General features: G+C 31.7%; 1 non-coding gene across 1 annotated transcript; it reads left to right on the top strand.

Annotated features, from left to right (window-relative positions):
• Positions 1 to 14,578: 14,578 nt before the first annotated feature.
• On the top strand, positions 14,579 to 14,681 carry LOC111718611. Its single transcript, XR_002769130.1, has one exon. It is a non-coding gene; the product is annotated as a U6 spliceosomal RNA (small nuclear RNA).
• Positions 14,682 to 15,856: the final 1,175 nt, after the last annotated feature.

Raw genomic sequence — 15,856 nt, 5'->3', positions numbered from 1 at the left:
GCCTTTAAGTGATAAAACATTCAAGTAGGATTTTAGTGTGCAATTCTTATATTGGTGTTGCTCCAGATATAAAAAGTACATATTCACAGTAGGGACCTCTTACTTCTCTGGTCTGTTGCACTTTTGTAGATGGAATCTTGGCGCATTAATCAGTATCAGACAAGTCTATCCCTCCCCACCACACACACACACACACACACACACACACATCTCTTCCACTCAGGGTGTGCTCCAGTTCCCAGTGGAAGCATTCAAGCTCACAATGCTCAAAGTATAAAATAATTTCACTTTCAAATTACAAAATACACTTTCAAATTCACTGAAAAGATTCGCATTTCATCTTATAGAAAAAAATGAATCTGCTCCCTTAATGGATCATCCACTTCTCACAAGCCTATACAATCTTACAACTGTGTAGACTTCTTCAAGTGAGAAGGTTGAGGTTTGGTCCAGAACATCAATGCTCCTTACCATGGCCTCTTTTGTTCATGTCAGGTACCACTAGTCCCTGAGTCCTTTAATTCTCCACTCTTATCCTTAGTTCTTTCCTCCACTAAACCCCTTTGAAGATTTCTGTCCTTACAACTCTGTCACTCCCCACAAGTGATTCACTTCACTTTCCTTAGAGCCCCTTTCCTAGCTGTCTTTATCTTAAAAACATATCTTATTGCTAGTTGCTCTTTTTTTTTAAGATTGTAGAGAAGTAGATGCTCATTAGCTGAGCTAAACATATTGTGTCACATGAAGGTAATTGAATATTACTATGCTGCAAGAAACAATGAATATGATGATACATACCAAGGAACAGTTAAAAGATTCATATGCATTAATGCAGAATGAAATAAGCAGAGCCAAGAAAACAATATGCAATTACTACAAAGTATAAATATAAGACAATCAAAAATAAATAATGCAAAGTTATAAATAAGCACAGTCCCAAAGTAAAGATATAAAAAGACACTCCCATCTAGGAGTATGATGTTATATGTTTAATAAGTTCTCAAGAAAACATTATACATTGTTAAATTTAATCTGCATTATTAACATCTTCCAACTTATTTTATTAAGTCTAGACAATCAACAAAGTAATAAATCAAGTCCTGATTTGTAGCATTAGCTGATTTACTGATTTCTAATGTTTAGATATTCACACTGAAAATTTAATAATCAGTTTTTCTGAGTTAGTACAATCGAGCTCCAACACATTCATCCCTGTTCTTTCCACCCAATCCCCTCTCCTTTACAGAGATGGAAGGTCCTTCACTATAATACATTATATATGTTTTCAGATTTTCTCAATAAGTTTGATTGGTTTGGATTATTTTTTGTGTCCTTTTTTTTTCTTTTTGTTAAGAAATATTATTTGTTATATGGGTTGGGTTTTTGGTCCTCTGGGAAGGAATTTTAGTAGAAATTCTGGTGATAGAAAATATAAATTGTCAATAAAATTTATTTTAAAATAAAAAATATATATATATTGCATGCATATATACATAGATGTAGAGACAGAGATAGATATGGATATAGAGATAGATATGAAAGAAGAATATAGTTCAGCCAAAACCAACACATCAACTAAGCTTGACAGTGTATACCATGTTCCATGTCTACAGTTCTTCACCTGTGGACTATGTGTGCTAGGAGATATAGATGCATTTTTTCTTCTATTCTTCAGGAATGAACTTCTAATTATAATCTCACATTACTTCATAAAATGTTTAAATAGATTCACATATTTTAATTGCAACAATATTTTCAGATATTTGAAAAATAAGGGAATATATATAAACATATATATATGACAGTCTATTTTCTCAATCTATAAGAAATGTTTACTTATTTGTTATCTTGAGAAGTGCTGCCATTTTTGGACTTAAATATAGATTGCAATGTCAGTGCTTGATATGGATATATAGTCTTGGACTTCTTGCAACAATTTCATGCCTCTCCTATCAGGAATCCTCTTCTACAGGTTAGGAAGTATTGATCCTGAAAATTCGCCTTGGCAGGGTTTCAGCTTGGGGAGAAAATTTGGAAAGAAAAAAAAAGGGGAAATGGAAACTATAATTTCTAGATGCTAGAAATAATGGTAGTGTCAGAGGAAGAATTATAATTAACTAGGGTTGCAATGCTACAGAACTCTACTCCCAAAGCAGTCATACAAGTGCTAGGAAGATCAAGAGGGTCAGATATTTAAGGAGTTAAATGATCAAAAAGTTTAAGATGGAATAAAATCAACCAGCATTTATTCAGTGCCTACTATATGCCAGGCATTGTACTAAGCACTGTGAATACAGAAACAAAAATGAATTACCCCCTGCTTCTCAAGCTCAAAATCTTTACAAGGCTCCCACATTTTCAGTTTTTAAGGTCATCTCTCCTAGGTACTAATTGATTGATATGGGTTCTTTCCAATAATTGTTTGAAATACTTCAAATATTGCCTTTTTGGTGAATTCCATTTCAAAACTTCTAGGTGGCATGATGCCATTAGCTTGGTTTGCAGGAGATGGGCTGAATCAGCCAGGTATCAGGTTTGATAGATATGATTTTTTCTTGCCCACACAGGCTTTAGTTGATTTTTTTTAAGCTACCCTATGCATTCTGATGGGATAGCACAGTAGTATGCTCAAAAAGAATGGAAAAATGATGGAAACAGATGAAGTCCAAGTGGTTCATGGAGCGATCACTTACCCATTCTTGTTCTCAGTAATAATCACTAAGTTCTCAAGCACTTTCATAGAGATAAAGATAATTTGGAATCACCTATGAAAGCTACAACTCCTTGAAAGAGTTTCTCCTCCAGAAAGTTTCCATAGTTATATCATTGCATATTGCAAAATAGAAGAACTGGGCTTGTTATTGTAATAGTAATGTCATTACACAGGCTAAAATGAATGTACTGAAGGGTTCAAACAGATTAAAGAAAAAAACATTTATTAAGCATTCACTATATTCCACGGACTATACTAAATGCTAGGAATACAGAGAAAAACAGTCTCTCCCCTTAAAGACTTTCCTCACTATCTTGGGTATGAAAGCATGGGAATGAATGGGGATTGAAGTCTAAGATGAAGGTGGTGAATGTTCTGTTAGTAAAATGCTTATGACATGTCTAATGCAGAAATTTGTTTTGCATGATTTCATTGATATAATGGGCATCATATTTCTTTATTCTTCAATAGGTTGGTAAAGAGTGGAAGGAGGGAAAGAATTTGGAAATGAAAATAAAAACAAAATCAAAATAATGAACCTACAGAAAAAGTAGTGTGCTTATGCTTTATACTCTCCAAGTCATGACCTTTTGATTTAATGGAACATATACAAGGGACAGAAAAGAAAGGAGCTGCTAATCAGATAAGAGCCTGAATTGAGATATTTGATTGATAGAGAACTGAGTTATTGGTGATCATGAGTACTTCTCCAAGCTTCAAAATCTATCATACCATTTGTTTGAGGGGTAGATAATGAGTGATGCATAATCAGCTGCCATGAAGATCCTCAAAAAACAGGAAAACTGGCTGATCCACATTCCTTGCTAGTACCATTGCATTACTATGTCATTATTAATAATAATGATCTTTTTTGCATTAAATTGCAATTTTAATTGGTCTCATATTTCTGTGATGGATTTTTATCAAGTTCTTTCCATTTTAAAATTACTGATTTTAAAGACCAATATAACATAATGATGATTGTAATGATTAGAATGGCTCTATCTTGCTTTATCATCTATTCAGAAAGAGAAAAGCATGAATCAGTGTATAAAAAACATAATTGGACCATGGTTTCAGATGGATATACATTATTTAAAAGAAACAGGTGTGTTTAAAAAAGGTGTTTTGTGGCAGGAATAAAAGGAAGGAGGGAGATGAATTAAGAAAGCATGCTCTTATAAGGAAATCCAGAAAGCGTGATGGAGAATAATTAAATGAGGGTTGGTAGAAGAAGATACAGAACTGATTTTGTCATTTGCATAATTGATTGACTATCTAGACAGAAGAAAAAAATAGATGAGGACTTTGGGAAACAAAGCACAAGCCTTATGTAGAGGCATAACATACTAGGGGTAAAGGATGTTGATTATGCAGAATCTTGCTCTGTGATTCTGTGCCAAAAGCAAATTTTTTGTACAAACTGTACAATTTTGTACAATTAAAGAGGAACCAACAAGGGGGACTTATAAAAGGGGCAGCATGTATATGGCATCTAAGAACCCTTTTAGCTATATATAATTTAGCTAATACAATTCTATTATTATATCAATAGAGTTGATATTCACTAACATAGAGGAACTGACTGCTAAAGTCAAATGATGGGAACACCGGGAGCAAGTAAATGACCACTGTTTCATAGAAGATATGTTCAAAGAGAGAAAATACAAACTTATGCCTAGATTTTTCAAATAATTCATAAGAAAGATAAATAGGCAGTATTCTATGGACTAATATGGCACAATAGAAGTCAATCAGGAGAGTAAGAGAAGCCCAATGATAAAATTCTGATCATTCTGTGAAGAAACAAAGGGAAATTATTCCAATGAGAAAGAAAAGTAAAATTTATCTCAAGGGACTGATCTGAAGTACAGAAAACTCACCATCTCACTTAAATTTTAAAAGAAATATACAGATGATAGAAGCAAGACCAAATAATTGACGATGGATTGTAAGAGTATAGAACAGTCCGATAAAAAAATGTCAGGAAAAATCCTCTCAATGACAGAGTGAATAGGTGTAGAACAACCCAGCTTTTACCTGACTATTCAAGCAAGGATGAAAAAGGGCAACAGACGAAGAAATAAATAATTAAGGAATTCAAGGAGAAACCATAATAAATGCATTTTCTCAGTTCAGGTCTTGACAAAGAGAGAGTTTGAAACCAGAGTCCAGTTAGAAAATTCACAGCCTTAGAGTACAGTACACAGAACTTTTCCAGCATACAAATCAGGAACTAACCAATGACATATACCTCTCTCTGATCCCATGCTGAAGGATGGAAATCTGAAAGGTCTTATATTGCAAAAGCATGATCAGGGTGTATCCTGAATCAGACTGTTCTGGTTTGATTCACTGTTTTGAGTTCCCTCTGAGGACCATGAAGAATACAATGAAGAAGCATTGGCAGGACTCCAGATAATAAATATCAGATTTAAACAAGGCCCCATCATTCCTTCCAGAACTGAAAAGGCCCTTTATTTTACACAAAGCCCAGATTCATAAAATAAGGTGGGAAAAATTAGTAAACAAAATAAAATTCAAGAGATACAGGGAATATTATGGAACCAGCAACTCCCAAGTCACAAATCCCTAAAAAGAGAACAATTCTACAACATCTTCAAATGAAGCTTCAAACAAAAACACATTATGACAGAAGTTCTAGAATTCTAGGAAAATATGAGGTCAGAGTTTTCAAATGATATTATTAAGGAAATAAAAGTGCTAGAGGAAAGAAGGACAAAGAAAATGAAAGCTATCAAAGAAAGAAATGAAAGAAAATAAATAGTTTAGTATAATTGGCCCCAAATCTTCCTCATATAATAGATGCCTTGCTAATTAGAATCAAACAAACCATAATCAATAATTTTTGTCCTTGGGCAGCTCTGATTTTCATTAGGAAAAAAAGAAATATTTGAACAAAAACGAAAGACCAAAAAAACAGAAAATGTAAGGTATGTACTACCTTTCTTCTCTTCCCCACCAAAAAGAATGATCTGGAAAATAAGTCTAGGAAAGATAATCTAAGAATGACTAGATTCCCCACCAAAAAAAAAAAAACAAAACATAACAAAGAAAACCCAGATAGCATATTTCAAGAAATCACTATTAGGCCTATACGTATCTCAAAGAAATCCAAAAAGAGAAAAAGAATCCATAAGTACAAAAATATGTATGCCAATTTTTTTTGTGGTAACAAAGAATTAGAAAGTAAGAAAATGCCCATCAAATGGACAATGGCTGAACAAATTACAGAATATTAATGTAACAGAATATTCTTGTGTTGAAAGAAATTATGAAATATATAATTTCAGAGAACTTGGGAGACCATATATGAACTAATGCAGGCCATATATGAACTAATGTAGAGTGGAGTGAATAGAACAAGGCAATATGATGTATGAATTAAGAACAAAATTATAAGGAAAAACAACTTTGAAAGGCTTAAGAACATGGATCAATGCTATGACTAACAATTATTCTAGAGGATTACTGATGAAGAATGCTAGTCAATACATAATAGTGAGTTGATGTATTCAGGGTTGAGAATGAGACTTTTTTTTTAATATGGCCAATGTGTATATGTACACACACACACACACACACATTGATTAACTGAATATTTCTTAAATAGCATTTTCTTCCTTTTTTTAATGTGATGGGACAAAGAAATAAAAATGATTGTTAACTGAAAAAATTAAATTAATTTCAAAATATAAAGGTCACATACAGATCCAAGTACAAAGACAGAAAGGAAGAAAGGAGAAAAGAAAGACATGAAGAAAGGAGGAAAGGAAGGAAAGAAGGAAAGAAGAAAGGGAAGGAGAGAGGGAGGGAGGAAGAAAGGAAGAAAGGAAGGAAGGAAGAAAGGAAGACAGGCAGGCACAAAACTGTTTGAACTTATTAGAACTAGAGACCAAAAGGGATTAAAAGAATAAACTACTTAGTTATTAAAAGAAACATCATAATGAAAACTCACAGAAATGCCATCTCTCAAATTCAGAGTTTCAAAGTAAAAAAAAAAAAAAAATACTACAAATAGCTAGAAAAAAGAATTCAAGCATCATAGATTCACAGTCTGGATTATATAGTGCCTTTATATTGGTAGCAAAGAAAAAGATAGAATAAATCATGTTCTTACAAAAGGCAAATGATAAAAATTTACATCTAAGAATAACTTAACAAAACTGAGTATAATGCTATGGGGAAATATGAATTTTTAATGAAATAGAGCAAAGTTTCTTAAACTATGGTTTCCAACCTTATATAGATTTATATAAATGAACATGGGGGTCACCAAATTATGATTTATAATCAGTAAATGGTTTATTTTTATAACTATTTTATGTACCTATATACATGGGTTCACATACAAATTTCTCAGGCAAAAAGGAATTGCAAATGGAAAATGTTTAAGAAGCCTTGAAAAAGAGGACAAATATTCCTGATGGAAAAAATCAGAACTAAGTAAGTAATTTGAAATGCAAAAAAAAGAAAAAGAAAAAAAAAGGAAAATGTATTTGATTAATTGCAGAGGATAGTGAATTGTTTGCATCTGAATAGAAAAAAAGAGAAACAAGTGTCCTCTCAGAGTCCTAATATTATCAAGGGTTATAGAGTGAGTAAATAAAATAACCTATTTGTGTATATTTTGATCATCTTAAGAAAAAGGTAGAAAAAATAAGTAAAAAGGAATACTCTAGGGAAGAAAAGAAGAAAAAATTGAGACTTAAGACTATATAAATATGGAGAAAGAAGTAGAGAGGGAGAGTACCCTATACTTGAACTTCATTTTCATAACAAAAAGATAGAATTAAGGGAGGGAGAGTTGGAAGGTGTTAGTCATAATCAAAACAAACTCCAATTTGGAAGTATACATCATTAAGAGGGGAAGAAAGGGAAGAAAAATGCTATTTGATTAGGAAATACCTGAATAGAAGAGTAGCAGTGAAGTGGAATGGTATTACAAAAATTTAACATCTCTAATGTTAAACACATTGCTTTTTCACCAATACTTTTCCTTTGAAAAGAGCAAAGCAAAAAACAAAGAGAATAAAATATATTAAGACAATAGGAAGAAGAGAAATATAAATTAATAAGAAAACCTTGAATGTAAATGGAATGAACTCACTCATAAACAAAAGAGGGCAGCAGAATTTGATTAGAAAGAGAACCTAAAATATGTTGTTTTATAAGCAACACATTTGAAACAGACATTTACACAAGTTAAAATAAGAGACTGAAGCAAAATTTATTATTCTTCACTTGAACTTAAAAATCAGGAGTAGTAATCATGATCTCAAATAAAATAAGTTAAAATATTTAAAGCATTCTGTACATCCTGTATATCAATATGAGGGGAAAATCTGCAAAGTTTTTTTTAATAATAAACTGTTCAGTATCAAAAAAATTTTAAAAGACTATTAAAAGAGATAAATAAAGTAAATTATGCTTGAAAAAAACATAAACAATAAATTGATATGTTATCCACATCCAGAGAGAGAACTATGGAGACTGAATGTGAATCAAAGGATAGCATTTTCATCTTTTATATTGTTGTTTGCATTTTCTTTTTCATGAATTTTCCTTTTAATTTGATTTTTCTTGCATAACATGACAAATATAGAAATATGTTTAAAATGATTGTACATGTTTAACCTTGCTTTCTGTCTTAGAGAAGGAACAGGTAAGGAAAGGAAGAAGAAACAATTTGGAACACAAAATTTTACAAAAGTGAATGTTGAAAACTATCTTTGCATGTATTTGAAAAAAATAAAATACAATTGAGACATTTATATACTTAAAATATATTCAATGAATTATAACATCTAAATAAAGGTAAAATTAATGAATATATAGAAAGAAGTAAACAGTGAAAATATAATGAAACTATAATCATAGGGAACCTCAATGAAACCTTCTCTGACCTAAACAATCTAATAGCATTATTAATAGGAAAAAAGTTAAGGACATGAATAAAATTTAAGAAAAGTTAGATATGACAAAAGATTTTGTTATTACTAAATGAGAATTGAAAGGAGATGCATATTTCTCAGCAATGTGTTACATCTTTCAAAATTAACCACATATTAGTCCAAAAAAGCCTCAGTAAAAAAAAGAAATATAGATTCTTTACTAACAAGAATAAAATGTAGATTATATTAAATAAAGAATCTTTTCAACACTATCAATATTTTATTGCATTTTTATTTGTTACATATTTCTTTTTTCTTTTAAATAGTATTTCACTTTTTCAGTTACATGTAAAAACAATTTTAGCACCCATTTTTTAAAAATAAAATTTCGAATTCCAAATCTTCTCCTTTTTTCCTCCATTCCTTCTCCCCTAACTCAGCAAACAATTTGGTATGGGTTATATATGTACAATCATGTAAAGCATTTCCATATTAGTCAGTTGTGAAAGAAAAAAACAGGACAAAAGATAAAAAATGAAAAAAGTTTAAAAAGTGAAAACAGCATGCATCAATCTGCACTAGCCCCCATCACTTCTTTTTTTTCTTTTTTTAGACTAAATCTTTTTACTTTCAAAACACATACAGAAATAATTTTCAATACTCACCTTTACAAAACCTTGTGTCCCAAATTTTCCTCTCCCTTCCCTCTACTATCTCCCCTAGACAATATATGTTAAACATGTGCAATTCTTCTTTACATATTTCCACAATTATCATGCAGCATAATAAAAAAATCAGATCAAAAAGGGAAAAACATAAAAGAAAATAAAATGCAAGCAAACAACAACAAGAAAAGTGAAAATATTATGCTGTAATCTACACTCAGTCCCCACAATCCTCTCTCTGGATGCAGATGGCATCAGTTCTTTCTCTAGATGTGGCTAGCATGTTTCATCATTAGACTTTTAAGGAAACTTCCAATGCCAAGATGTCAGAGTGAGAAAGGAACCCTCTGAAGAACTCCCAAAATCAATCCAGGAGGGGAAGACCTTCAGAATTTCTATCAAGAACAGTAATAGTTGCTATTTATACTCACTCTAAGCCATCAAAACCCAAAAAAATGAACAAGAGCTAGAGCAAAAGTCTTGGTTCTTGAAGTGCCTCTGATAATTATTGATTGGAACAAATGATTATTTCATTAACACACACTCCCTCAAGGAAAAGAAGATTCCCTACCAAATTACTTAAATAATATAAATATGGGGCTGATACCTGTCAGAAAGATTCAAAACAGAGAAAGAAAAATAAAGTTCAATCTTCCTAATGAAAATTGATGCAAACTTGTTTAAATTAAGTGCTAGCAAGGAGATTAGAGCACTATATCATAAAGGTTATATATTACAAGCAGATGAGGAATTCACATCAGGAATTCAGGACTGGTTTAATGTAAAGAAAACTATTGGCATAATTGACCATATCAATAGCGAAAAAATCATATGGTAATCTCAATAAATGAAAATAGATGCATTTTGACAAAAGACAACTCCCATTCCTATTAAAAACACTAGAAAACATAAGAATAAATGGGGTTTTCCTTAAAATGATAAGGAACATTATATATAATGGAGAGAAGCCAAATGTATTCTCAGTAAGATCAGAGATGAAACAAGGGAACCCATTATCACCACTATTATTCAATATTGTACTAGAAATGTTGGTATTAACAATAGTAAAAGAAATGGAAATTAAAGGAATTAGGTGATAAAACTATCACTCTTTGCAGATGATGTAATGATATATTTAGAAAATCCTAGAGAATCAACCAAAAACCTTGGTTCTAAACATACAACATACATGCTTTGCACTGTGCACGCATAAATGCTATCAGAATACCTTGGCTCAGATTTGAATCTAGGGCACATAAAAATTTCTCTGGCAAAAAAAGTTTGCTAGTGGGAAAAGATTTAAAAAACCTTTTATTATAGCATAGTACTATTCCATTACATTCACATGCAACAACTTGTTCAACCATTCCCCAATCAATGAGCATCTCCTCAATTTTCTTTTCTTTTTTTTCCTGAGGCAGTTGGGGCTAAGTGACTTGCCCAAGGTCACACAGCTAGGAAGAGTGAAGTATCTGATACCAGATTTGAACGATGATCCTCCTGACTTCAGGGCTGGTGCTCTATCCACTGCAGCACCTAGCTGCCCCATCTCCTCAATTTTCAATTCTTTGCTGCTACAAAAAGAGCTGCTAGAAATATTTTTGTACACCTAGGTCCTTTTTTTAATTATCTCTTTGGGATGTAGCTTAGTATTGGTATTGCTAGATCAAAGGACATGTACATTTTTGTTGCCCTTTATGTATAGTTCCAAATTGCTCTCCAAAATTAGTTGGATCACTTCACAACTCCACCAATGGTGTATTAGTGCCCCAGTTTTCCCACATCCCCTCCAACCTTTATCTATTTTCCTTTCCTGTCATATTAGCTTATCTGATGAATATGAGGCAGTATTTCAGAGTTCTTTTCATTTGCATTTTTCTAATCAGTAGTAGTTTAGAAGATTTTTATATGACTACAGATAGGTTTGATTTCTTTGAAAAATTCTTTTTCATATTCTTTGACCATTTATCAATTGGGGAATGACTTGTATTTTTGTAAATTTCACTCAGTTCTTTATATATCTGAGAAACAAGGCTTAATGAAGAACCTGTGAAGAAAGCATTAAAAATTAACTGGGAATTTTATAAGGAATTACAGAATTATAGAATCTGGATGACATGTGACCTATGGAGACTGGCTTTGATTTTTTTGCCTTATCATTTGTTCTGTTATTTTAAGTAAAAGAGAGTTCATTTTGAAAAATCAGAAAACCAAAACAGCATAAGGTCTAAGGGTGAAATCTCTTATGACTTTGCAGGCAATCAGTCTGACATTGGTGCTTGTGGAAGCAGGTCTTGAAGTTCCATTTCATAAATTGCTGAGACAGAGACTAAAGCAGCAAGGATACCACATTTGGACGTGAACTTGGTAGGACCAACGCTATGTAAAACGCACTATCTTAGTCTACTCTCCCTGAGTTTGAAATGATTTACATAAGAATATGCATTCCAAATTTAAGGGGGAAATGTTGGCACTTTTGTTCTTTCTATGTATTCATAGTAAATATACACTTATTAAAAATTAATGTATGCTAATTTGTTAAATGGGAGGGACTTCCTCAGAATATGGTATGAGCTGATAACATTAGAAAAGACACACTTCAACATCTTAAGGATACTTCTTGCTCTGGGAGAATAAAGCTAGACTATTTGCTACAAGTGGAGGTGTATTTGAGATAATGAGCTTTTTGCATTTACAAAGACTTCTAGAGATCTTGTCTGCCTGGGACTTCCATTTTTGGATACATTAGTTTTCGGAATCCACTAGAAAAAAAATGGGGGATATTTTTTCTCTTTGTGTTAAGCTATAATTAGTAATAGAGTTAATTGAGAAAACAAATTTTTGGAATATAGGTGTTTGTCATTAGGGAAAATTATATATGTGTTAACATTTTCATCAACAACAACAAAAAGAATAGCTCCATGAATCTGGTGTGCAACTTAATAATTATTAGAAAAAATATAAACATAACAAGTTAAGAAATCCCCACTAAACAACAAAATAGAAATTCTTAAAATCCAAAAAAGAGAATGAAAAACTAAAAAGAAGAGACATTGATAAATAAAAACTAGGAGTTTTTTTTTGGGGGGGGGACCATTCTAAAATAGATTCAACCATTAATTAGTTTAATTGAGGAGAGAAGAGAGAAAGAGAATGACCAAATAATCAATATCAAAATTGAAAAAAGAGAGTTCACAGCAAATAAAGAAATAAAAGGAAATATTAGAAACTATTTTGATCAATTATATGTTAAGAAAACAGACAAGTCAAATGAAATGGCCAATTGTTTACAAAAATAAAATATATTTAGGTTGACATTATAAGGGGAAAAAAATAAATTTTGGGAAAAGATATTAAGTCACATATCAATTCCCAAAGAGGAAGAAACTCTAGATGGATTTACAAGTAAATTCTACCAGTTAATGTTATTTTATAATCTCTAACATAAATTTATATATATATTATAAATACAATTCATATATCATTATATAAATTGCCTTCTCACCCTGGAACTTCCCTCATCCTCTGGAGTCTCCTCACATCTACCACATAAGCTCTTTTATTTTATTGATGAGTTCCTTCCAGTACCATAGTTTTGGAGATGAATTGGGTTGCATGCTTCATTCCCTTACTACCTATGGTTCTGTCTTCTCTAGACTTCATCATCATAGCATCATTGAATACCTTCTCCTACATTTTCATCTCTTCTTTATTGTTTTTCCTTCCTTAATTGGTAGATAATCAACTTCTTTATTGTTTTTCCTTGCTTAATTGGTAGATAATCATCTTAAGGATAGACATTCATTCTTTTTGTTTGTGTTTATATCCCAAGGATACCTATCTAGCAAGAGTAGGTGCTTAATAAAAAGAAGAAAAATATTCACTATAAGCCAAAGAGTTCAATTTCAATTATTAGGAAAATTCTAGAATGGGTCATTGAAGAGATGGTTGGCAAACATTGAGAAAGGAAAGAAGTAATTACACAGAGCTATTCATGGCATCACCAAGGAGGTCATGCCATATTTACTTCATTTGCCCAAGTAAATGAGAAAAATTCTCTAAATATAGTTTATCTAGATTTTTATCAAAGTTTTTAACAAAATACTTCCTGCTATTTTTTGTGGAGAAAATGAAGAGATGTGCACTAGACTATAATTCAGCTAACTGGATTCAGAACTGATTGGATAACTAAACTCAAAAAGTTCTTAATGGTTCAATCTCAACACAATATAACTAGAGTACACTGAGACACGTGCTTTTTCCAGTTTTATATAACAATTGTCTTATTGGATTCGATCTTGACCAGTTAGAGTATTAGATTTAACTTAATATGATGAAATTCAAAAAGAATCAAATGTCACGTCTTGCATTTAGGTATGTAAAAAATCAACAAGATGAAAATCAACAAGATGAAGAAGATTTGGTTATATACCCATTTTCTGAAAAACAAAATTAAGAGATTTAGAGAAGTGAAAACATAATTTGACTCAGTCATATGATTGGCAAGCTTAAAACCTAATGTGATCTTGAGCAATATAAAGAGAGGCATAGCTACTTTGCTCTTGTCAGAATGTAGCTGGAATACTGTATGGAGTTCTGAGTACCATATTTCAAGAAGAACATTCAAAAGTTGGGATATGTCCATAAAGGTCAACCAGTATGGTAAAATTTCTTAAGTTCATACTGTATTGAAAGAATTGATTATGTTTAGCTTGGGGGAAAGAGTTTTAGAGGAATGAGGGTGGGATATGCAGTTCAAGTATTTTAAGAGCTGTCACCTGGAGAGGCAATCAATTTTATTCTGGGTGACCTCAAGGGTCAGAACCAAGAGCAATTAAAGTATCAAAGGTACAATTTAAAACTTGATATCAGGAAAACCTCATAGTAATTTGAGCTGTCCAAAAGTGGAATGGAATACTTTAAGAAATGGTGAATTCTTCCCACTTAGAGGTCCTCAAATTGAGACAGGCTAATCACTTGTCATGTAGTGTTATGGTAGAATTTTTTGTGTGTGTTTGTGGGACTGAATAGTTGTTAAGATTTCTCTCACCTCTAAAATTCTGTGATTCTGTGACTTTCTAGGACTTTTGTTTCTTCATATATAAAAATGAGAGAATCAGACAGAATAATCTCTAAAGTCCTTAATATTCTGTGTTTCTTTATCGTGAGGAAATTTCTATCAAATTCACAGATCATTGCAACATACTGGCCCAATAGGACCAAGATCTTATTAGCCTGAGTTAAAGCTCAGAGTCACCTGTGCTATAAATAATACTTTACTAATCATTCTTTATACAGAGCACATATACTAAATTGGAATGACACAGAAGATTAACAATGCCCCTGGGCAAAGCTGTCATGCAAATTCAAGAAGGATTCCATATTTGTTTTAACAAAAAAAAAAAAAAACACACATTCTTTGTATTTCTCTGACAGAGGTTTTTTTTTTTAACATTTTTGAAATATTTTCACATATTTCTTCTTTTATTTTCTTACTTGACTCTGTAAGGGGAGTTCTTATTTAAAGTCAGGATTATTTTTCTTCACTTGGCCTTTTCATCATAGTGAAATGTGTTAGATTCATATTTATCTGCCTAATTGATGAGATGCTCTGATCTCAGCTGCTGAATATTTCTGTTTCTTCCACTTTTAAATAAAGCAAAGAGACAATGTAGCACAATGGGAAAAGTACTGAACTTGAACTCAGAGGATATGAGTTAAAATACTTGATCTGTTTATTTCTATCTAGATGGCCTTGGACAAATGGCTTCACTTCTCTAGGTCTTAACAATTTTATCTGAAAGATAATTAGATCAACTGACCTCTAAGGGGCAATGGTACTCAAACTATAAATCTCAGACAATAAAATTGTTTGATATTGGCTAAAAAACAGAAAAGTTGATCAATGGACCTGACTAGCCAAAGGAGAATCAGAAATAATGGAACTCGATAACTCAGTATTCAACAAATTCAAAGGCACGAATTATTTAGGAAAGAAATCTCTATTTGTTAAGAAGTACTGAGAAAACAGGAAAGCAGTTTGGCAGAAATTAGATTTATGCCAACAACTTATACCATTCAAATTCAAAATGGATACATGACCTGAATATTAAAAAAAACACTATTAAAAAATAGGAGAGAAGAATGAAAGAGATCCCATGTGTTTCACAAACATGAAAAGAAGACACACACATATGTATGTGTATATGTATGTGTGTATATACATATATAATATATTTGTATATATGTGTGTGTATGTATACATATATGTGTGGATGCATAAATATGTATATGTTTTACCAAAGGAAAAAGTAACATACAAGAGACAAAACAGATAATTTTTATTATATGATAACTGAAAACTTTCTGCATAAGTACATATGTATATAGAATAAGAAAGAAAGTGGTTGAAATGGAAGAAAATAATGTTTATTGCAGATAAGGGTTTGGTATCTAAGAGATATGAAAACTAATAGCATTATAAAACCAAAAGTCATTAACCAAGAAAAAAACAGTTAAAGGATATAGGGAAATAGCTAGCAAAAGGAGAATTGCTATGATCA

Source organism: Sarcophilus harrisii, chromosome 2 (genome assembly GCF_902635505.1).
Source record: "Sarcophilus harrisii chromosome 2, mSarHar1.11, whole genome shotgun sequence".
Classification (NCBI taxonomy): Eukaryota; Metazoa; Chordata; class Mammalia; order Dasyuromorphia; family Dasyuridae; genus Sarcophilus; species Sarcophilus harrisii.
This window is presented reverse-complemented; position numbering and strand designations above follow the sequence as displayed.